Source organism: Anguilla anguilla, chromosome 17 (assembly GCF_013347855.1).
Source record: "Anguilla anguilla isolate fAngAng1 chromosome 17, fAngAng1.pri, whole genome shotgun sequence".
Classification (NCBI taxonomy): Eukaryota; Metazoa; Chordata; class Actinopteri; order Anguilliformes; family Anguillidae; genus Anguilla; species Anguilla anguilla.
In genome coordinates, this window is record NC_049217.1 from 13,497,563 (window position 1) to 13,522,449 (window position 24,887).

At 41.7% G+C, this 24,887-nt stretch overlaps 1 protein-coding gene across 7 annotated transcripts in view; it reads right to left on the minus strand.

Annotated features, from left to right (window-relative positions):
- Positions 1-24,887, minus strand: part of sdk1a (sidekick cell adhesion molecule 1a) — a 289,638-nt gene that overhangs the window by 128,022 nt on the left and 136,729 nt on the right. The window lies entirely within an intron of this gene.

A 24,887-nucleotide genomic window follows, 5' to 3' on the forward strand; every position in this document is an offset into this window, starting at 1 on the left:
AAACAGACGCCGCTACACACAGGTGGGCTTTGAGTCTGCGCCCTTCCTCTTCAGAGGCCTCGCAGGCATTCTGCAGATATCTGGAGCAGAAACCCGCTGTAAAGCGACTCTGGGCTCAGAGAACGAAGGAACCGAGAAACCGAGCAGAGGACAAGCGCACCTGAACAGGTTTAGGGCAACCGCAGCTCGGAGAGCGCCTGGGAATGCTTTCATTATTAAAATGCAGGCTGAGAGACAGCGAAGCAAGGGACATGATGTGTGGTTTGTGCTACATGTCACGCAAATGTATGCACATATGCAGCAAGTTCACTTGCCTTCGGTATTTCTCCACGTGCAACTGCAAGAAATATTAAATGTAATGTCATTCCTATCACTTCACTACTATTCATTGCTCACACTCAGGTGTATTAGCATCCCATCGTTTTGGAATACCATGGACTGCAGACATGCTAATGTGGATGTGTTCATGGTAACATTGGCATAGTTTTTCACCTCTGACAGCGTAAAAAAAAAAAAGCAGTAATTTTGGGTCAAAAAAGCCAAAAGGAGGAATTGAAAACATTGCTTTGGTGTGCATTGATTGAAAAACCAAAATCTTTTTTAAATTAAAGTGATAAAATTAAAGATTCATATCTTCGCAGATGCAATTTTATGCATACATGAACCCAGAAACTCCAGGATCCACATATGAATGCTACTTTACCCATAGGATGATCATGTAAGAAGATCTACCTTGTATTTCCTCCTGTTCTGGAGGCGGGTCTTCAGTGATGGTTTCTGGGATGTTTACTGTGTTTTCAAGGATACCATTTTTATGCTCATTTATGCTTCCTCAAAGTGACCCTTTTGTCATCCATTAAAGCCTTATCTGAGGGCTGGTTTTTTACCTCACTTTGATGACTAATGTCTGGAATGGCCCATAATGACGGGGTGCTTATTTCCAACTCCTGAAATGAGAACTCGAAGGCTTAAGAGTAACTTTGGAGCACATCACATGGTTCTTAAGTGGCTGACTAATGCGCGATGGTCAATCCAAACATTTTCCCAGGGTGCCATCTCCTCATAAATCTGCATGTTCTCCAAATCATGGCGCCCAGTCCAGTGCTCCTCTCTCCCCGAGACCAAGCCTCCTGTAGGTATGATGTCATCACCAGCTTCCCTAGCAGTCGTATTGGTGTGTGACCGAGTGGCATCGGTTCCTTTTATCTGAATGAAACTGCCTCATAGTGCCATAGTTTGGCCCTAGAAGAGCAGCGCTGCGGCAACATTCGATACAGCCGGCAAGCGGGTGACGGACCTCACTGCCGTAATTCAACCGGAACGAATGCAGCGGGGGTTTTACGGAAACCGCTTGTGAGAGCAATCGTGCGCATTTCTCTCAGAGAAACACCAGGGCTTGGGGAAACGCACCGGAATGTGAAAACAGCGACGTCTCCCTCCGCGCCCGCCCTGTGCAACTACCGCGGGGGGGGGGGGGGGGGGGGGGGGGGGGGGGGGGGGGGGGGCGAGTCAGCGCCTCGTTAATAATGTAACGAGGTCTGTGCCTCGGCCGCAGTCCTACAGGGAGACTTCGCGGTAAAGATGCAGGGAGGCAGGCTCCCGTCCCAGTCGAACAGGAATATCGTTACAGCCTGTACTCATGTTCTGGAGTGCACATAAAGTTTCTTCTTCAATATTGTCATGAATTTACATTTTTTTGTACTTGTTTAGCACATGGGAAACTTGCAGGGCTTACAAGAACATACACGAGCTTCAAGGCTCTGCTCTCAGAGTGAAACATTTCTGGAAAGGTAAGTCCATACAGGGAAGTGCTATTTAAAGGAATATAAGGTTATTGCGTTCATAGCTGAGCTGAATTAGCATTAATATACTGTTTTTTAACACTTTAAAATTATTTGACCTGCTCTGCATGCAAAATCACACAAAAAACACAAACATGATCAGAAATGGCTACATCAAGAATAGAACTTACTGTGATGTCAAGGCTTTTAGAGATAACCAAGAGCACCATGTTGCTCCACAAAACATGGAAGCGATAAATTCTACACGTTCGAGACCAGTCTTCACAGTCAGTTTTACAACCAAAAGACCTAATTAAGCTGTAACCCCAAACTTTGCAGCTGCAGGCAAGCCCCAGGCTAACTGGAACTCACACTAGACTCGACAGGATCCCCCACTGTTTGCGCTCCTCCTCTCTGTATTCCATGTTGGAATAGTGCTAGCCGATACACCGCGGTGATATTTATTGAATGCAATAACAGTTGTCACCACCGTGTAGTGGATTGCCTCCCTGATTTGGTAGTAAACAACCACCCCGTCTTATGGGCACCCAAGAGAGAACAGTGGTGACTCGTGAAATTCTTCCAGAAAAAATGTCACCACTGTTATCTATTGGGTGACCATAAGTCAGTCAATCAGCAGCAAGGCCTCGAAGCTGCCATATGATTGACAAAAGTCATCACATGATCACACAGAAGCTGTCTGCTGATTGGCTGTCTAAGCAACTCCCAAGCGATTACATTAGTTACATTTTTTTCTCCAGAAGCATTTCACACAGTCTCTTAAGTTTGGTTGTTTACTACCACTTCAGGTGTAATTAAAAAGAAAAAGACGAAAAGAAAGAAAATACACCATATGGTGGCAAAGACTGTTGTGCGTTTGATAATTATCCTTGTGGTATATTGCCCAGCCCTATGCTGGAAGTACCTGAGATAGGTAGGAAATCTGCTACTTCTTTTCCTTTGGGGAGTTTTTTCTTTAGATATAATAGGTGTACTTTTATGTATTGCCTTTCTGTTAAGTGCTTTGATTACTATGAAAAACACTAAACAAATAAAATTAATAACCATAATTATTATTATTATGATTATTCTCATTTAGCATTTTTACATAGCACATGTTTTTACATAAAATAAATACATTATTCATCACTACAGTCACTGGGCAGATGCTCCTATCCAGAGGGAACATCAGTGTTACTCTCAGATAACACAAAATGCAGTATCACCAAAAAGGCTCAGAGGCCCGTTCAGAATCAGTAACAGTAATGCTAACCCAACAAGCAACAACTTTATTGAAACAAAGGAAGGTGCCACTGGACATAACCTTTACACAGTTTTACCTATAGCATTATCTAAAAGGAGCTCCAAAGAAAGAAAAATAAAAAGAAAGGATATCTAAAGGGGGTCAGTGTCATCTGAAGAGCTAAGTCTTTATAATCCAATATGAGAAATATTTACTGAAATAGTTTGTCCCCTACAAAGGACAGGAACTTTGCCCATTGCTATCACGGTTCAAGTGCAAATGAGAAGAATCCTCTTATTGCTTAGACAACAGTGGTGCTGAATTGGCAAAGCCCCAGGTCTGCCAGCCAGAGATGAGGCTGACTGTAAGAAGTGGCAGATTCCAGAGACAAGCTTTCCTCCTAGTGCTAAGGGGGGATGGGGGTTGACACACCTCACCCTCACCGGTTACTCTGCCCCTTCCGCATCATTCCGTGCTGCCCATGCCCTCGGCCTGAGAGATGCTCAGGAACGTAGAGGGGCGGTTCCGCCTCTTTCTCACGTTGAAGTTTTAGGCTTTTGTTTTGAAGGGTTAATTCGTTCATCTTCGGCCCCCAAAATCGCCCGACGTCATCACTGAAGATGAACAAATTTACTCTTCAAAGCAAAAACCTCAAAACGTCAACGTTTGAGTCACGCAGTTAATTCTCTGCTGATGTACACCATCATACACGCCCCCCCCCCCCATCTTTTGCAGCAAAACAGGTGGCCCGCCCTACGTAGCACTTTGCTACAACTTCACCGTTTTGGTGGGAGTCAGCCCGGGACTCATTGTTTCCATGGACAAGATTTGTCAGGTTGCCTGGCAACCAGTGTGAAGCCAGGGTCCCTGTTTTTTTTTTTTTTTGCCCCCCCAGTGGCCTGGCTCTAGCTTTGAGGGCTGGGTGCCACTGGCCCATCTGCTCAGGGGCACAGAGCGAGAGCTATCTGACATTTCAAAGACTTTCTCTGAAATTAATTATGCAACATTCGAAGGGCCTGATTAAAATGATTTGCCTGATAATAATTTAACCTTCTGCTAGCCTTGAGAGGAAGGGAGAAAAAAAGGCCACAAAATTATGAAATATCCAGGAAAAATTGCACATGATTGCAAACCAATTTTTCAGCATTGCATTCCCTCCTTCCCATTCAATACAAAACAGAAAACCTTAAAAAATGATATTGGAATACAGTATCCTTGCAATTATCCAGTGATACTGAGTGTTTTCTTTCAACCATGTCTTAGGCAGGGCACTGTTGAGACACTATTGGCCCAAACCAATTCTTGTAGAGAACATGAATGAATATGAGTATATTGCCGAAAAGTTACAGAAATTGTAATATGAGGATATGATTGAAAAACTATAGAAACTCACAGACATCCTGTAATACAACAACATTTTTGTTATGGGAAAAATGCATTGGAAGCATCAGCTCATGGGAATACCCTGTGCCGTGACACTTCTACACTAGGGCCAGGACTGTCATCATATTCGCTATAAATTAGGATCTGTTGTATGATTTGAGACTTGACTATATGGATGAGGATTCACTTTCAGATGTAACAATTGCGTTTGGACTTATATTCCATTGATTGAAAAGTGCTATATCTAACTTTTTAAAATAGAAAAACAATTAAAAAAAATAAGATATCCACAGAGCTTGCAGAAAGAAGCATAGGTAAAGTATTGCTTTTCCTCAAAACAAAATTATATTGAGGAATTTATTCTAAATATGACATATTATTTTAAACATATTCTAGAGTCTGTAAGTCGTGTTGTGTTTATGTCAGCCTGAAACATCAGAAACTGGGGTCACAGTCACCAGCAACACTCCTGAGCCAGTAGCATGCCCATCTCTTCCTCACAAATAAAATGTGCAGGTGGTCACCAGTTAGAGATACAGTGAAAAGATGGCTGACTTCTGATCATTCTGTATAAGTGTGGCAGTCTAAATCTATCCTTATAAAGAGAAACTCTCCAAGCACTGCAATGCAGCAAGACCTGGCAATACTGACAAGATTCTTTTTCTCTTTTTCTCATTTTTAGCTTTAAAAATGGGCTTGGATATTATTTCTTCATTTATTTATTTATTTATTTTTTTTACAAGCGACACAATGTAGTCTGGCAAAAGGGTCAGAGTTGAGTCATGAGCTTTCCTTTCAAATGAGTACTTAACTTTCACTAAAGCTTTCCTCTGCTATTCCAGATGAGTTCAAACTATACAAAAAAGAGAGCCACCTTGCCACAGACAAAATCTAAAATGAAGTCAAAACAGGATGTAATTTATTCTCAAGTTTGAGCAAAACCATGTGCTTCGCTGCACTCACAAAATAGATAGTGGAGGTTGCAGCAATTAGTGTGGCTGCACAACACAATTTGGCATTTCAAATTGGGCGGGGGTGGGAAGGGGGGGGGGGAGGTGGTGGTGTTTGGGGATTCAAATAAAACCCAGTCACTACCTTCCCCTTTTCAGGTTTCATGGGTCTCATGTCCTTGGAAACCACAGACAAACGTAAAGACTTGAACAGAGAAGATCAACCAGCCTGAATGAAAGAGAAAAAGCGCACCGCTGTGCTGTCTTTTCAGGCTCGAGTGTGTGTGTCGCTCCAAAGGCTACATTAACGGCGGATGACAGCACCCTGCCGTGCGGGTTCGAACGCAAACACACTCCATGTCCTCAGCCTGTCTGTCGGCACGTGCACATAAAGACGCTGACATACGCTGGAGCACGTGCCCCCAGCCCTGAGACAGCAAAAGTGCCCTTCTGGCTGCAGTTTTTGTGTTTTAAACCACAGATTCCCTTTGCGATCGCAAAAAAAGCAATTCCTCAGATTTTTGGGCACAAAAATGAAATGGCAGAAATTGGAATATTAGAAATGACTGGAACTGGGACATTGAGGGCTATTTCTGATGATTTAAATCCATTATGATAAATAAATTAATAGTGTGAGGAAGTGTTTCATCAAGTAAATGTTTAAACAATACTACTGAAACCTCTTTAAAATGTTCTGGAAGGCACATCACTGACTACATTTTTTTTTCACATCAGATGATATGACTGATGCCTATAAACTTGCCGAGGTGTCTGTGGGATTTCAGAGAGAACGTAACACAGTTCAGAGATGCCAGTTGGCATGTGAACATCTGCTGATGTCACCAGAGCAATAAAGGTGTAATTAGTCCCCTTGGCCAGGGTCCTTGGTCTTTAGCTCAGAAGGCTAATCCTATTTCTTGCTGTGTGGAGTGGCTAGTGAGTGCCTAGTTTTATGCATTGTTCATAAACGGCACTGTGCTACAGCGATAGCACCCTCTTTGCTTTCCTCAAAATCAGCTTTACAATTCAATTCAAATGTAGACTTCAAGACTTAAAGCACACAATGCAGACCAGCATGGAAACATTGTCTTCGTTGCTGTTCCGATGTGGCGTACATATCAGCTGTATTTCAGCTCGACTGAATGAATATTTGCTTTGCCGATGCTTTGATCTTGCTCTCATTCACAGTCTCGAGGCATTAAGATATGTCACATTCTTATTGCTTTTTCCAGTCTGGTCTGCATTGTGTGCTTTAAGTCTCTTGAAGTCTACATTTGAATTGAATTGTAAAGCTGATTTTGAGGAAAGCAAATATACATTAACTGATCAAACAACTCATAAACATGAGTGAGGTAGCACATCTAAAAATAATGAAAAAAATACAGATTCCTTACTTTTTACTATTTATTTTTAGGCGCACATCAGCGTTATTTTAATGTGTGCCTAAAAATAAATAGCAAAAAGGAAGGAATCTGTATCTTAACATTTCAATGTCAATAAGTGAGCAGAGGAAACATTTTGATACTGGAGTTTCCCACTAAACTATGCACCACACTAAACAGAGGTGAATGAATTCCATAACAGCTCATAATTATCATGCTTAAAGGGCAATTTTATTATCAATCAGCATTAATAGCAGGGCCCTTTGCTGATAACACTATCAACCGAGGGCATGGCCGTTTTCAAAGTCCTCTATAAACTCCGAATCAGAGCGGCCAGGACTTCCCTCAGCTCCAGCTGTTGAGTGACAGCAAAATAAGAACAAATTTATGACTACCATCAGTCTTAATCAAAACGCATTAGAGCAACTGTTTATTTAGGTTTTTTTTTAAATGATTATTTTTTTATGGAAAACAGAAAATGCTGCATGATTGACATTGATCCTCTCGTGGGGGGACGGGACAAGACGGGGGCCCGCGCGCATCAGTTCCCATAAAAAATGAGGGAGACGTACGACCCAATCAGCGTTGCCTAATAACTGCTGAAAGCTGGCGGTAAAGTTGATTAATGACAACAGTAAAAGCAAATGCATGTAGAGGATTAACTGTTGATTGGCCTTTGGGGGAAGATGGAGACTCGGGGGGATTGGCTTCCGTGTTCATTCGTTTTTACACAGCTTAATTTGAATATCAAAAATCCCCTCTACCCCCGCCCCGCCGTTATGGACCTGTTTATCAGACAGAAAAATAAGTTTAAGAGGCTCTTTCAATCAAGTGCACAAAATTAACGCCTCTATCCGATGCAAAGGCAAAATGCTCCTGCTTTCATTTTGAATTACGTTTTAAGGCTAGCACTAATTTCTTTCCAGGACTTTGATGACAGAACATCCTTGACGGGTTGCTGCAAGGATTCCAAAGTGGGAAGCAAACTACTGTATCGAACTAAAAACAAAAACCCAATAACAAGCCCTTCGACTAATAACTCAAAGTTAAGGTGAGAGTGAATGTAGGGCTGCTTTCACAGAACTGATAACGTCTCTCTGTTTCTGTGAAGGATGAAGTCAGCACAAACGCTGGACTGCCCTGAAGGCGTTCACAGACGTGCCTGCAGGCCCTGACCTTGAGGGCTGTATTTCACGACGAGACCTGAGCGAATTAAATAAATTAGCCCTGAGGCCAGAATGAAAAGGCCATATTCTTGGTTTCGAAAGAGCTCAGTGTCCCGCAACCCTCCGGGGAATTTTCAATCATTTTAACGCCCTCTTTGCCTGTACGCTTCCCGACTGAATTCCTCTTCCTCTTTGTGAGGAGTCCCGTAGCACTAAACCGAACGAGGCCCGTCAAACTGCGGTCAATTTAATCACGCTGACGGTATAGGCCCCCCCCCCCCCCGCCATAATTCACTCAGCGGCGAACATGTGACCTTATGGAGAGGGACCTACTCTGCGTTTCAGCAAACTGAAGAAATCCAGACAGAATTCTACTGGGGCGCATTCCGGTAATTTCCGCGAAACCCAAATCTTGCCACATTCCACAAACATCAGACGACTCTTCCTCCACACCCTCCAGCAGCTCGAGAGTAATTGCTGGCTTTATTGTCCAAACTGATATCTCCAAACGGTTATGATTTAAGGTTCACATAAAATATATGTTTTGTTTGTGGGCACCAGTTGGATATTCCAGCTAAAGCCCGCTTTGAGTTTTTTCCACTCCGCTTCACATTAACGCTTCAGTCTGTGCATTACCCCACAATACTGCACATTTATTTGTGTTTCAAGAAGTGGGAATCACCTACCGCTCAAAGCACTGACAAAGTGCTTTTCTTCTTGGCAGAAGTTACCTCATACAGCCACAAAAACCGTATGATGAAATATTTTAATGTCAACACAGTTTATGGGACTTCTATCCTGGCATTCACATCCCATTCTGCCTTAACTTCAAATTACATATTTTGCTCATTACTTTCATTACATAACACATGACCTCACATAAAAATCTGATAAAATCCTAAAAAATGCAAAAAAAATAAATAATAATAATCTTCAGGATAAATGAAATCCTCAGGAATCATTACTTGACAACACAAATATCCACTATTCCCCCTCCATGGTCTGGGAGTGGTCAGGATATTCACAGGGCAGGGAATTTTTCAGATGTATGAATTTTTCCATGTACATCAAAGACAAAAAAAAAAGAAAAATGTTACAAATAGTATGGGCCTAAGAACTTGAAATGATGTCCTCTACAGTACATTAAACAGATTAATATTATTAAATGATCATCATCACCACCATCATAGCTCACGATAATGATACTTTACTGGATACTTTCATGATGATTGTTCCCTCTAAATGTTAATATAGTATTGTACAGTGCAACAGAACAGTTAGAAAAGTATTCTTCCAGCAAACCCAAGCAAAAGTGCCATGAAAGATGTTTAAAGGACAACAAAAGAGTCAAATCAAGCCATACTTCGCACTCCCATATCCCTGGTATCTGCAGCAGGCTGATGGAAAAAAATCGACTGACCCCTGCACCTTAACATTATTAAAGCAGACTGCCAATACCTCTCGGCGTGATGGGGCGCTAACAGGGATTCTATCGACAGGCTAAGGATGTGGATTACCACCATCACTGTAGCTAGATACCTGGCTCTTTGTGTGATCTGAATGCCGCAGTATCCGTACCTGCCGGGCGGCTGTGGAAACAGACTGACATCAGGGAAACGGTGACCTTTTACCCTGGACGCAGTCATCCTGCGTCACTTTTCTCCATGCCGGCTTGATTGACAGGGTAGGGCTCTAGCACCTGATGCAACAGAAAACAGAAGCCAAAGCACATGGGGAAATAGTCTGTTGTTGGGATGGGCTGGCAGAGGAGTTGGGACACCAAGATTAGGAATGTTGCAGGCTAGCTCAAAAAACAGTCCACGGGGCTTTTTTCCATTTTCTATTTTCTAAGTTCTATTTTCTCATTTTAACGCCGACATTTAGCTCTGAGAGTGGACTTGTCTAGTTTCATCAACAAAATACATTCAGCAATATGGAAACAGTCAAACACCCAAATTCAACAATGATGACACATTGGGCTTTCTAAAAGAAATCTAATCATTGCCAAATGGATCTAAATGCCCTTTTTTCAGCAGAGTATTGACAACTTAAACTACTTGAAACACAATACCTGACAGCATACATTTAGCTCATTATGTAACAAAGGACCCATTGCAAACAAAAATTATTCAGCCCCTTGCTTGGACCATTAAAGTTAATGCTGTTCCTATTGAGAGAGTGTAATTATTTTGAAGATCTCTTTCTCAGACTCCTATATCAATAACCTATTCTTTAACACAGTCCTACTGCTTCCCAAAATCTATTTCACAACCTGAGAAAACCTCAGCACGGAATAATGGACCAGTAGACTTATTAGGTGTAATTAGTCGTAATTGCCGATGTGCTTAATTAAGAGCACAAAACATGAATTGAATAGAGGGTCTGAACTAGGGATGTATCTGAATCCAAATACTATATTTGGGAAAGCACGAATAATGTGATGGAAACAGATATTTCTTCTACCCGAAGTTGCTCGTTATTATTCGGATTCGGGCGGAAAAAAGTCAGCTCCATGTCGAGTTCTCATAGCCTCTATCTAACGTTACACGGGCAGAGAGAGAGAGAGAGAGAGTATCTGGAACTCCGGCACATAGCAGCTGACTCGTGAAGACGAACCTATCATAAAGCTAGCTGGCAATCAAAACCCGTTTCAGAGGGTCTTAGAAAAACGTTATGTCTACACTGCGCGACCACACCATTCAAAAAGCAAGACAGTGCTAGGGAGATTGATTTCATTGACTTATGGTTTCATGCAGTTTTATTAAATAATGTAATGACAAAAATGTATGGTATACATGGTATAAACTAATTGTATGGTATAAAATGAGAAGGAACTATTTTTTCTTGATAGAATCATTGTTTTCATAGAACTACCAACCAGAGTTTTTGCATAACGACGGTACAAATAGAACTACCAACCAGAGTTTTGCTTGACAATGGTAAAATAATATGCCAAAACGCCCGCGGAAGAATATTTCACTTTCAGATGATTAAATCTATAAAAATTAATATAAAAGTAACCATACATAGTCATTGTTGGTAACCCGTTGTATAAGTGGAATAAACCCCTCCGGCCTGTACCGTTATTGGAAAATAATGTACTTCGGGGCTGTTTTGTTGTATCTGTATCTGTATCTGTATCTGTTGAACAGATACAGATACAGATACAGATACAGATCATTTTGTTGGTTGAACAGATACAGATACAGATACAGATAATTTTGTTGGTTGAACAGATACAGATACAGATACAGATAATGACGTCTCTGCAAACTTCTAGTCTGAACACAGTTGCGTAATGGGGGTAATTAACAAGGCCCGGCTGCTTCTGCTCAACTCTTTGGGATTCTCTTCGTTATTGTCGAAGGGACGGAAAACACAAGAACAAAAGACTTTGCCAAGGCCGTCCTAAAGCCTATCAACGTGATAAAGACTCCGACCCTTGAACACGACGCACAGAGACAGAAACCAGAAGAACATATCTGCCAATATCAATCCAAACATCCAAGTATTCAATAATCCTTGAACAGGAGACACGGGGCAGGAGCTAGAGGGTATGAGCAGGTATTGTGTTTGTGAAGGCAGGGTCATTTTAGACACAAAGTCTTGGATTCAATCAACATCCTTAATACTACCTCACAATTAAATACAAAAAGCTTATTTTTCCACACAAATCACAGTTTGGCAAGTTGTGCTTAGAAAATCTGATTTCACCATTTCCTGCTTCAAATGCCTTGTTCACTTTTCTCTTGCATAATTTAGCAAAGGGGATGGATAGTTCACTTAAAACCTGTGTGCTGTGCTTTTTAGGATGTCCATTTGAAAATAAGTAAAAAGTTAATCTCTTTCTCAAAGTAAGATAAAAGATGAAGTGACAGAACACTTCTACAAGACAGCAGCCCTTTGCTTAAAGGGTGGTCAGTCTTATTAACAGTCTTATTTTTTATTAAGTGCCATATTTTTAATTCATTCACAACGCAGATAAATTAAGCTTCTGACAATTAATATTTCATATTTCAATGAATGACAATTAGCAGGGCTTTGACATTTTTATATTTTAACAACCAAATCCATAAAAAATATTAAGCTACAGTTGTTAAACAGTGAAAAAGTGTAACATTCAGGGAGTTGTATGACCTTGAAACTTTCCGTGGCATTAAAAAGCAGTATTCTAGCTTGGCCAGGCTGCGCCTCCTTTTGAGTCCACCAGTTCAGCTGCGCAGTCACTGCCTCGGGGCGCACATACGCCGCAGCTGCCTCAGGTTTGCCGTCCCTCGAAGGGTTCAACCTCGAGGGACGGGACAGGAAAACCCCTTCCACTGAAACCCTCCTTCTCTGGGCGATGCTAACTGAGCTAATCAGGCAGTAGTCCATATCACACCGGGCTACAGTAGGTACCGACAAGGCCAGGATTATGTTTCGAACTGTGGGGTGCGTCAGCGTACCTAAGACTGGCACTTCAGATGAACACACCACTGGGGAAACCAAGTGTTTCCTTTAGTTCTATCTTTGTCGCTATGGCTTTCAGCAGCTTGTGTTTTTATTGAACGGAGCTGCAACCTTTTCACTCTTCAAAATACAGCTGGAAACTAAAATGGAAGAGACAGTTACCACATTCAAAACTTTGCAGAAGCTCTGATTAAACGCTTCTGCTGATTAAAACTTGAATAACTGAATGTATATTCATTTTCTATCATTAGCGTCATTATTAGCACAATCAGTTAGTGATCGCGGCCAGTTTAAACTTTTAAACCTTTTCAGTAAAATGTATACAGAGGCATCTTTAACAGAGCAGAATCAGGAATGAAACGTGCCAGATATTTCGGTGTTAAATATGGATGAGAAAAATAAAAATATCTAGAAAAATGAAATTGTAAGGTTCTGACTCTCATTTTCTTCCATCGATCAGTTAAAAATGATGGCTATGATCAACAGAACACTAATCGAGGGGCAGCTTCCAAAGAACACGGCAACGTGCCCCATTGTTGAAAACCATAACAAAGCAGCCAATCATTGGATTGCATATGTATTTTGTATGAGTAAATATGCTCTAGGAAAGGGCCTTTTGTAGTGTACCTCAGTTCTGGATTTAAATAACAAACATTTACTCTGTCTACTGTCGTAGAAGACATTGCTTCATGGATAAACTGAATATTTCTACTACGAAAACCTTAGGACTGTAGAGTGTAATTCACCGATAATTTACTGTCACAAGTGTAAATGCTTTGCATTTACCCAAATATCACTGCTTGGGTTTTACTTGTATAAATATAGGCGAGGCACATACCCAATTTGCAGGCGTATGCAATAACTATTACAGGCCTTATTAAGTGTTCCTCCTGTGAAAGAGGCAATCAGCCACACTGGAAGAGGCTCATGTTGTTTTATAATCCGGTATTATAATCAAATTACATTAAAGCAGAGAAAATATATGAGAACTCAAAAGGTATAATTTTCTCCAGCTGATGCCTTTTAAGTGTTTATACCTGTAGTAGGCATGAATGGCCAGCTGCGTCCACAGACCGGAGGACTCCATCTCACTGGTCATTATCTGGGGAATTTACAACTACACAATCGCACATATTATGCTTCGTGAATGCAAACCATCTTGATTACGAGATTCATAAAACGGCCTTTCTCTGCAGGAGCCTTACAAGTAATTTCATTATTCAGGAGTGGTAGCCATCTGCATATTAACGCTCAGTGGTAACAGCAGCTGTCCAGAGTGGTCTTATAAGCAGCAGACAAGGCCACTGACTGCACAGGATAGCATGTCGGCTCTTTCCAGGAAAAAAAAAAAGCTTGACGGATCCACTCATACTGACAAAAACCTTTGTAGAGAATAAAGTAATGGATTTGTGAATGCAAGGGAGCCTGTGAAAAATCAGAATCGGAGTATCAATTTGAGAACCCAGGGAATTGTGGGAAACGAGTTGTGTGACAGTCACCAGGCACATCACCACATCAAGCCCCGTCCCTGCACTTCTGAGCGAAATGCTGTTTCGCCCATGGATCCATCAGAGTGACAAGTAATTATAGAGCTGATCATGATTAATTAGCATGGTTCCTGTTATCTCTCTCCCTCTCGGACTTGCTCTCTCTCTCTCTCTCTAGGACTTGCTCTCTCTCTCTTGCTCTCACTCTCAATTTCTGCAACATGCTGACAAGTACAAAGATAATAACACTAATAATAATAACAATAATATTAATAATAAAAATTTAAAAAAAAAAAGTATTTCTTCATTTCAAGGTGGAAATAGTTGTAATCGCTGTAGCTTTAGAACTTCTTGTACTGTAACTAACAGAGGCTCCGCCAAGATTAAAACAGAGAAACACTTCTCCGGATGAAACGATCAATTCATCTCCTGGTGTCCTTAAGTACAAAATTCATAGATATGAAGGTACATGTCCATCTTACTGCTTTGACTTGATTTGTCAGGTCCTAGCAGAGGTTAAAAAAAAAAAAAAAAAAAGGTGATTCCTCTTCCCTGATTATGAAAAGCACTCCAGTCCCATTTATATCCTGTCAGCACAGAGGAATCTTCAATTTGGCCTGTCACCGCGGCGAATAACAACCTCTCACCGTATAATTTTCACTCCATCCTCTCGAAAAACACATTCCACAAACAATTATAATCCCTGTTTACTCTCCTTTAACATAACTTAGATGTATAATTACATTGGCATCTTTACTTCCGTTCGAAAACAAAAACAGACCCATCATCACAGAAGAGCAACGGAGTGCTTTGGTAGGAACAGACCACAATTAGCGGTGTACAGCACAGAAGATAACGTGTCAAGGTGTGCACACATACACACACACCAAACACACAGACATGGAGTGAACTTAAATATAAACTATATTACCACAGTCAGAAAAGACTGTGATACTCCAACATTAGAATACATATTATTGTTTCTATGATATAGGAATCTATTTATAAAAAATATGAAATATTTCATGAAAAATACATTTAATGTTATATTTAGCAAAAGTCCCTATTTTTACAATATATTGTAGGGATGTATGTAATACAGGGTGCTCTGTAACTTTAACGAGGGAAATGTCCTTCCATTCAACCGACAGCTAGAGTACAAACACGCTGTACATCTGACCTGCATTAAAGTTTGATTAGCCCCTCTAACACTGGATCAGGAGCAACTAGACCAGCAAATGTATTAATTAGGTGGCTGTGACACTGTTGCAATATTTTAGAGAAGGAGAGAGACATGCCCAGACTGCAGAATGAAGGGAATTCCAATTTGAACACAGATTGCAGAATGCTATGTTGCAACAAGCCAGGAACTGAAATCTACGCCAAAAGGAACACTGAGATAAGGGGGGACGCGTGCGCATTCGGTAGAGGACGGGGGGCTTTGTGACTGTAACACTCGGTTGGGCCACTGTGAAATGCCAATGACCGGGCCTCAAGGTCCAGTCAAAACACTGTTATTTTGTTCTGCAAACACACACATTTGTTGCAAAATACTTTGATTTGTTCAACAAACATGTAGGTGTTCTCCAAAGCGAAACCCCACAATCTGTTCAAATTAGCAAATGGCTGGCTCCAGTAACGTTGGGCCTAGATTTCTCTTATCTGTTCTGTGAAAAAGCATAAGAAAGCAGACTGTAGACAAAATAAACACCCCACCCCACCCCACCATGTTCACACCCTTTGAAGCAGTCTCCTATTTTCAATTATAACACTGACTACTGGCGGTTAAAGTATGCATCTGGCAGGCAGTTGTTTTGAAGGTCTGTAACACATACAATAATGCGATCTCAAGCATTCCTTTGAAATGCTGAGGAGAGATTGTAGCTTTGCATTGTTTCCCCTGCAATCAGATAATCTGCATTCAGGTAGGAAGGAAAATAGAAAAATAAGTTTTTAAAAAGTAAAAATTGGCAAACATATTCAATGAATGAGCGCAGGACGCTGGTATCACTACAAGAGAACAGTCTATGGAAGAGACAAAAATTTATCAAATGATAATTGGATTCCGTTTTCTGAAAACAGGCGGTAACAGGCTACATTGTGCAAGTGGGTGTTTATGGGTTTAACTTGGTTTATTGATTTTCTGATCTGAAAGATCAGAATGCATGCATTTTCAGGAAGAAACATGGTCATTGCTGTGTTTAGATAGCAGCACGGGTTTTCCACTCTTTTTAGTAAAAGCTGACAGTGCTTTGTACAATTATTATTGACCTTTAATTACATTTTCTAAAGAAGTGCTTTGTAATTGCACAAAATGAATTATTTATGAGTTTTGCATAGTGCACATATTTCATTCATTAAGTTTCTTGATGAATGGAGAGAATTAATTTCTGTAATCAATAGTTAATGCTAAATCTGCTGAAGAAGCACAATTTTGGCCTGAAACTATCTTCTTGATGAAATGCCACACTTGACTATCAGCATACACACCACCTTTGTTTTTTATATCAGGGGGCTGATGGCTGGTTTACATCCAAGTGCTCAGCTCAAATGAAACACTTTCCTTTCTCCACCAATACTTTCACTTAATCTCAAAAAGTATTTTCAAATGAAACTATCTTTTCTTTCTTTCTCCCCATACAAGCCCTTTTCTCCCTCTGTCCAACTCAGGCTCTTCTTTCCCTGTGCCTCTGTATTTCTTTCTTCTCATCTCATCTCTTTCATTCCCACCCCCACTTCCCACTTCCCTTGGTCTCTCCCTCTTTCTCTCACTCTCTCGCCCCTTCTGTCTTTCAATGATAAAAGCAGCATGAGAGTGAAAGTATAATAAACTCTCACAAGTCCACAACAATCTCCACAGGGTAACCGATGAAAGCCCAGGTAAAGACTAACACCTGTAACAATTTCCTGTTTATTGGGGTGATTGTTTTTACTTCTTACAATCACAAAGGCTGTGGTTGCTAGCCTGGCTTACGGCAACTTCGGGTCAATCCGTTGAACTTGACAGCGGGGTGAGACTGCTGTTTTCACACAGCCACTAAAATGGCCTCCGGCGCTACAATGCGACCAGTGTGAAATCACGATCGTGATTGCTCTTTTCAAAGAAGATCACCAACATACTCTGCTTCTTTGGAAATTCAGCAGCAAGGCTGGGTGCCTGACCACACAAAATTTTACCCAGGAAGACTAAGTACAGCACATATAAAAACATGATCAATGTCACCAAAGAACTATTCCCACAAGGTTTAGAGGGATTGTGACACATTGTAAGATTGTACGATTGTAAGACCCATATTTCTTACTTTTATTACTTAGAATTTTACAATCCCAGGACAGTATTTGAGGTTCTAACAAAATGAATCCCCAGAGCTCTGCCTTATAAATACCAAGCAGTCAGGTCAGCGCAGAATATTTAAGTCCTGAAAGAACTCCTGTAAAGGCAAATTTTTATACATTTATATTAAAAGTCCAAGGTACAACCCTGCACATGCAATTTACTGCACCCTTCTCTCAAATTAATCCCTTAAATTTACAAAGATAAGTTTTGCGGTTCAATTTGTAGTACTGGGAAAACTGTCACGATTTCTCTTCTTGCCTATTATCCGCTAGTAATTCACAAATTGTAAAAACGGAGAATTCCGCTGCCATTACATTTTATTTGGCAGACAGTTTTATCCAAAGTGATGTACAATAAGTGCATACCGAAGGTCGTTGGAGCACCGACAGAATACAGGTCAGATAAGGTACAATTCTCATAAAGTGTCCGTTATCCACAACCATGAACATCAAGTCCAGTTCACACGGTAAGCATAGGCTAAGTCAGTAAAGTTCGGGAAAGTCATAAACTAGAAGTGAGACATGGTTACACGAGATGTGATAAGCGCTACACAACAAGAAGAGTGCAAAATGAAAGTGCTTGATGAAAATACTGTACAAGCGATACCTGAGAGTGATACTAGATTGGGGGTAACCCTGTGGAGGAGTAGTGTTAGAGTTACTCAAGGTACAGACTGTTAAACAAAGAACAGTCTGAAGAGCTATGTCTTCAGACCAGGGTAGAAAATGAGCAGTGACTTCGAGTGGTTCGTGGAGGAATGGGTTGAGTGTGAGTTCTTTCCAACCACTGGGGAGCTAGGGTAGAGAAGCTCCTTCAAAGAGATGCACAAAATCTGTCACACTTCAACGCATCCTAAAATTCTCATCCATAATAGGACAAAATGTTGCATTGAGGAATGCCATTGCCTCATCGTTCGTGTGGATGGCAGTCCTGAATGCTGTTCCTTTTGCTTGATTTCCGCACTGCTTTTAAGACGGAATGCTATAGGCATCACCCATCGGGCAACTGAGGCGTTCGTTTGATTTCATAATATGATAATATATGAATAATGCAAAATGAGCCTATTTTTATAACCTTTTCCACTACTGTGTTCTTATCCTTTTATGCATGGCAGCAGTCTGCTCTATTTTAGTCTGATCCATGTTGGAAAGCTATTATGTGCATTACTGCATTTTGATGCAAGAAAAATATTTCTTAAGCAGAGGCCTATCGCAAGTGCTCAGTTTTATATCTTATTCATTACACGGAGGTGTCTAACTGGGAATTAGGGTCAGCTGCCATCGGGGCACAACCCTGTGTCCTGGGCCATCAGGTTACCATGGCAGCATTAATTACTGCTACATCCTGCAGGTCACTAGAGCACTGGCTGTGCTACTTTGCCGACAGAGACAGGACATGTCAGTCCCCCGCGTTTAGGGCTTCTTTCATGGCTGACAGGAACTCAGCAGATGCCAGCTGCACAGGTTGCAGATGTCCAGTTTTAGATTAAAATGATCTTTCCCAGAATGACTTTTCAGTTAAATCTTCTAAATTTATTTACATTTGAATTCCCATTCAACATGAGTTTCAAAAAATGTAAAAATGCATGTTTTCAGGAATGGCAAAGAAGCATTCTGAAGTTAGCGAGCCCATGTAAAGTCATGGTTGGGGCTGCTGGATGGCCCATCCTGTTCAGGCAGGGTCACAGTGCTTAGATAGGACCCGCAGTCTGGTATGGAATCGGGACCGTGCCAGTTCTGACTGTGGGCAGAAACAAACAGTTCTGTTCCAGGCCAGAGAAGGGAGTGTTTTCAGTCGGCTGGGATGACACATCTCTTTGCGTACAGGTGACCCCTGCAGGTGGATCAGGTGCCAGCAAGTTCGTCTTTTGAGCTGCAGGTGAAGAGACTTCCCCTGACTCGCCTCTCTGTGAGCCTGACTTGCGAACTGCGGTGTGCTAAAAACCAGGAGGGGCTGACATCACATTTTCAGAGAGGAGAGCACATGCTTTTTAGCACTCTCCCAAATTGAGAGCATTTGCATCTGTCATTAGCATTGCAACATTAGCATGACTGTGCGTTCCAAAATGAGGAGAACAAAAATGGAAAAAAGAGTTATATCTATGGCGCGGTGTCAAGCACATTGTCACTCAGTGGCCCTGAAATGAGTGATTTGTAAATGCAGCCCACACCCAAAAAAACATCTGCCATGCGTTTCATTTTCTCACAGAACCAGCCGGGGTGAATTCTGACAATGTGCAGAGCAAACTTCAGAGCCGTTGCGTCTGCCCGCTGGCATTTAGCAGTGGAAAGGGAAAAACTCTTGTGTCATTGTGCTAACCATAGCCCCACCTGGAGTCCCGGTGGTATGAGAAGACTCAATTATTTAAGAGCATGGAGAGCAGTGGGTGAAAAATGTGGAGACAGGCCTATGGGGGTGGGGGGGGGGGGGGAGGCGGGGGGGGTGGGGGGGGGGCTAGGCTGGTTGGGAGGGGGACCATTGGGCCCCCGCCCAGGGCAGTCTTGTTGACTGATGATGGCTGGCCGTAATTAACATTGCAAGGGCACTCTGAGCCACCAGCTGCATTACCATCAGAGACAGAAATGGCTTCATGGGATTAAATCAAACTAAACTGGCCATTTATCGTTTCACCACCGTGGGCAGTAGGCCACTCCTACTATGAAGAGTCTGCAGGAATCTGGCTGGCTAAACGAGGCAGAAAATGCGCTATGCTAACAGAGAGAGACATGCTTTTTCCACCGCAACAGCTGACAGAAGCATGGTGTTCACATTTAATAAGACAAACCCGCGGAAGGTTTATGCATAATACAGCGCAGCAATTTAAATAATGCAGCTGTTTACCGGTGATCCAGTGGCAGTCGGATGACTGGCAGGTAGAGAGCAGTCAATCAAAGCTCAATCATTAACTACACGAGCCATTATCTAAGGCAATTGAGGCATTCAGAGCCATTTAACTGATGCGACCGTATGAATTCGCCTTAGGTTGTATTAGTAGGCACGGCGTTACTCCCCTGTTGCAGGTGCTCGACAGAAAACATCATCGGCACAATCAGTGTAAAAAAGGCTATTGCACAACCATAATATATGGAATAGAGACATCAACCTCTTTCCCATTATATGAAACTTTCTTTTTGACAGTTGGTGTTTTCTGTGAAATGCTTCTGTTCTGATGTTGAAAAGGAAGGAAAAAGCGTTTGGGCCAATTATGAATAATGTATCTGACTGCCAGTGTTTACATTCCAAGGGGGGAAAAAGGAGACAACTCTGCCTGGACAGGGCGGGGCATCGACAAGCTCCACAAGCTGTCATTTCTGGTGCAGGGAGCCATACTGCCATTGCACACAATCTGTTATTTCATGCTACATTAAGAGACCAGAGGGACATTTCAATTATCAGGGTGAATTGAAATTGTGAGCAGACAAGTTCAAAAAGTAATCAGAACACATCATCCTCCTCCCCCACCCAATAAAGTTTTGATTTTGCACGAAATGTCCTTGAAAAACAATAAAAATGCACAAATATTTTCTTTCTTTGTCCTTTATTAATTCTGAAAAAAGTGTTAATGAAAACAGAGAGATGTTTAATCAGTTTAGTGTATTAAATCTGAAGGTGTAAAATGAAACCCACCCTTGCGGGAATTAATTTATCACCTTACAAGCTACCAAGTATTTTTTAAATTGGTAAAAATATTTCATATGAAGTATAATCATTGATAATGAGTTTATAGAAATTGAAGCAAATTACTCACGGAACTGGTACCATTACCCAAAATAATGCCAAATTTAAGTTCCCTCCAGATAGGGGGTAAGAAATCCATTACCTACAGTACCCCCCTGTTTTCTGTCTGGAAACAACTGCAAAACTCAGTAAATCACATTACATACTTTGTCAATCACCTTCTTCACTTGGGGTTTTGCAGAAGGCATCACACTAATTGTGAAAAGCTAGATCTTGGAAAAGGAACATCACGTTGTCAGACAGAACAGGGGGTTTAAAACCTATGTATGCCGGTACTGGTTCCAACCACTACTGCAGCTAGTGAAATATAATAAGCTGCTAATTGTTTATAATCAGACTATTTTATTCCTCGATCATTTACCCCCGAGCCACATTTTGTCAGAAACAGCAGTGCATGTCACGAAGAATAAATGTCCCCATTTTCCCAACCGAGCACTTTATAATAGGTTAGACTAACAAAATGCTTTCATTTGTGCTGTATGGCTAATGATTCCTTCAAAAAGGAATTACATATTTTAAACTGAAGAAATCGTAGGCTGACAGGTGAATTTATTTATTTCTGCTGAAAGTGTTATAGAGTTAGTCTACGCAAAGATATTCCGAAAGAACGAGCAGGCATTGGGGTTCCCGGGACCCAGTTTGATAGCCCCTGAGAGTCACCTGACAGAACTTCTTACTTCCAAAGTACCAGTAAGATCGTTGGAAGTCAAATATAGCACTCCATTACAATAACCATTTGGTGCATTACTTTGTTTTCCAATTCCTCATCTATGTATTCATAATTTATGGTCCCACGTGTTTAACGGAATTTGGTCCTTTCTAAATGAACCAGGCTTCATGTCAACACGAGCTAAAGAAGGCACTCTTTTAGCACTATGGCTCAACGTGTTTGAGATCAATTTACACCAGGCCACCACGTTTGTACAGAAGACAACGCAATAAATTCTTCCCCTGGAGTCTTTAGCTGAACATTCTTAGCTCATTAATATCCAAATTAACCTTCTCATCACTCTGAATAACTCCCACCTTGTTGTCAAGTAAATGAACAGACAGGTAGTTCACTATACAGCTAATGCACTAGGTCACAGTGCAGTGATTCACCCAAGACTGTGCCTGTGCTGTGTGGCATGACATAATAGGCTTCAGCTTCATCCAATGAGGGAGGCTACTCTGCCCTCATAAGATAGTAGCGACTCCTCCGGATGATCAGGTGGCTGCTGGTTTGTACCGCAGGTGTGCCAGAGCTCCAGCTGGCCAGCTTTCTGCACGGGCGCAGGTGGCACTGTAGTGACATGTGCGATTCCAGTTATACCAAACGGGAGGGGGGAAAAGGGGACATATCTTTCTGAAAGTGAACAAACAAGCAAATCGTTTCAAAGGAGCTTCGCGTGAATGTACCCTTCATGCCCCTTCACCGACTGGCTTGCCATATTCACTGATGCGTTTTCACAGAAGACAATGCAACGAAATCTGCCCCCGGAGACTTACTTCAGCCGATGCTTCTTTCAGCAAACCAGCGAGCCCTACCGAGGAATCCGATCAATTTAATCAATTCAATGATGTGTGTGATTTTCACACTCAATTACAATGCATCAGCATAGCAAATTGAAGACATCGCTGAATGCGTGTTCATTTTATATCAACTATATTACCATCATAGCATATGAAGTAATACCAAAAAAAAAACAATGGGGTATATCTGAACAGAACGAAAAGTTATTATGGTGTCATTAAAGCATTGATTTTAACCTGATGATATGTTTTTATTCAGCGCATGGGCTGCTACCATTACAGAGCTCGCATAAGCGTACAATGCGGCGTGACAGTGATGATGGTGTGGCGTATGTTGTGATAAGGCAGTGATGGGGAAATGGCCGGGTTGCGTCTCGAATGATTGTCAGGTGTGGGGAGAGAGAGAGAGAGAGAGTGTGAAGCAGCCTCCCTCGTGTGTGTGCAAACGGAACCTCAGGCCTCGAGCGTGAAAGGAATGTCTGGAGCACGTCTGCTGCTGTTCCAGAGAGGCGACCACATTTCTCTGAAAAGCAGTACACAGAAAGCCAGGAGAATGGATAGCCTATTCTTGTGTTACAATACAATACGATACAACTTTATTCTAATGCTAGTTAGTTTAGGGCCACAGTGAATCACACATTGGCAACTGTCAAACATCTTTTCTTTTCTCAACTTTTACTGCACTAATAATGCCCATATTACTGAAAGTGTTTTAGCCTTGACATGTAATGATTTTGTCTGTCTGCTGTATCAATCACTGTACTGTTGTCAGTGTGCATTCTCCGTTCTGTCTCGGTCAAATAAAGAAATAAACAACGATGACAGACAGATATGGGAGTATAATGCTATAATATCTATAATGCAGATGCATTAAGAATGATATGATGATAAAACATTTGTTTTAAAGTGGTTGTTCTTGGCTGCTTGTATTTACATAGATAATCTGTGCAGCACTTCATGCACCCGGACACATCCCACGTAGAATTCAGAATCAAATTCTCAGACATCACAAGTCTGTTTCCCTAGCCAGCGCTTTCATTCAGCCTTGCTATATTTACGCTAATATTTTTTAAAGCTCGCCCTCTCTGCCACAGAAGGCCTTGTGTTGTTGCGCTGATCCATGATTGCTGAGAAAAGTGACTGCCATCACTTCAATCAGTAAGACCATGCCTCCCTGAAAGGCCTACATACTTTCAAAGTTGTAGGAAGGTCAACAGGTGGAGGATAATTTGTTTTCCCAGTGTGTAACAAAATCTGCCATCTTTTGGTCTTTCTATGTATTAAACTGACATCTGTACCTTCAGACTTCTCCAAACTACCGGCGAGCATCTTTCCTGCTTCAGTGTTTGTGTTCTGCCAACACAAGATTACTCTTTTTCCACTCAGTTGACTGTATGCCGAGAGCCAGAGTGGCTCTGATCCATAAATGATCAAGCTGGCCTTCCAATTGCGATTGATTCCCATTGCCACCGCTTTTGGGATCTGCAGGCAACATGCTCGCTGAGAAATGCAAGAGTGCGCTGCTAATTAGAGAGGCAATTTAAAAACCCGCGTCCAGCCAGGAAAGCCTCGCCTTGAGGGACCGTGTCACAATTCCGAACCCAGATTAAGAAAACTGTTCCCTCCCATACATTTTTCCTGCAAGTAATTAAGGCGTACGTTATCAAAAGCATGGAGACCGATCTGTTCGCCTTCATGGTATTGTAACTGGTTATTGATTCCAGGCCATATTGTCCCACAAAATGACTTTGCGTGTCTGCAAGAGCTGTTCACCTCTTCATCTTACTTCATATATTTATGCAGAATCTCTGGTAAAGTAAACCCTACTTCTTTCCCAAGGTGTCTCCCGGCAGGAGTCATTCGGACCATATGTTGCTTCTTTTTATCCAGCCAGGCTGATTGTGCTGCTCCTCTTCCCGACACAGAACAATTAAGAATGTGACATCACATCCAATTCCTGTGTAATGGGCCTGGCAGCTATCTCGATTGCCTCATGCCGCTCAATCTAACACCTCAGCCTAGACTGTTGCTGTGTGTGTGCGCGTGCTTGCGTGTGTGCGTGTGTGTGTGTGGGCCAAACTGTGGGCTGAACAGCCCATTTTCTGTATCAGCCCTTGACCAGATCAGACTGTGTTGTAGGACTTGATAAAGTCTGATTCGTTCAAAATGCAACTACAACGGTATTAAAAACAGGAGCGCTCCCTCCCATTTTTTTCTTCTTTGCAGCAGTAAGAACAGGACTAGAGATAACACGATCCTTTCAGTCAACTCCTACTCTGTTTTTGCGACCAACGTACAGTGCGACTAGCTTTAATGAGCACATCTGTCAACCGAAACCTATGCTTACTGTACTTTTTAATTTAAAGGGTAAAGTGTGCCTCAAGAACAACCATCAGTCAGGTGCTTTTATTTCTGTTTAGCCAATGACTTTGAATTTGACTGATTGTAATGTTTCTCAC